We start from the raw sequence: 680 nt of genomic DNA, 5'->3' as shown, positions 1-680 counted from the left end.
CCCTGCAGTGCACATGGTTTTGCCCAATTGCTAACAAAAATCATGCTGCGATCAACTTGGAATTACCCCCATTATGTAACATACACCAAAAGAACAGAGTGAGAGAAGTAGGAGGAACAAGTAAGCAAAGTTAGTTATATCATATTGGAGAGAAAGATCAGTAGCACAATTGTGCATGAGAGACTTATGAATATAGTAGAAAAAGAAGGAAAGTTTATCTCTGCAAAGTGGGGATCCCCCATTTTGGGTTCCTTTTTAGATTACAGTACCTAGTCTGTCCTGGTGGTCTCCCATCCAGGTACTGGCCAGACCCAACACTGCTTAGCTTCCAAGATCGGCTGGAGTTGGGCTTATCCAGTGTGGTATGGCTGTAATGCTGATGCGGAGACAGGGTGTTAGGCGCCGAGGGTCCGCTCGTCAGTGCGGCCCGGCGCCTAGCAACTAGGGACGCTGCATGCGGACAGCCGCCGGCTCCCTAGCAACGCTAGACGCCGGGCGCACGGAGCCGCACAGACCCTAGCAACGGGGACGCCACTGTCGGACCGCGTTCCCCGTTGCTGGGTCTAAGTTAATCACCTCACTGGTTCCTGGCCGTGCAGCATGCAGCTGCACGGCATGTTGTAATTAGCCCTGTCTGGCTCCTGATTGGAGGGCTCCCATTTAAAGGCACTCTCAGGACT

At 52.2% G+C, this 680-nt stretch overlaps 1 pseudogene; it reads right to left on the bottom strand.

Annotated features, from left to right (window-relative positions):
- Positions 1 to 257: 257 nt before the first annotated feature.
- LOC135052469 (5S ribosomal RNA) lies at positions 258 to 376 on the bottom strand (annotated as a pseudogene).
- Between the last annotated feature and the right edge of the window lie 304 nt (positions 377 to 680).

Source organism: Pseudophryne corroboree, chromosome 2, assembly GCF_028390025.1.
Source record: "Pseudophryne corroboree isolate aPseCor3 chromosome 2, aPseCor3.hap2, whole genome shotgun sequence".
NCBI lineage: Eukaryota > Metazoa > Chordata > Amphibia > Anura > Myobatrachidae > Pseudophryne > Pseudophryne corroboree.
Note: the sequence above shows the minus strand (reverse complement) of the source record. Positions and strands in the feature narration are given on the sequence as shown.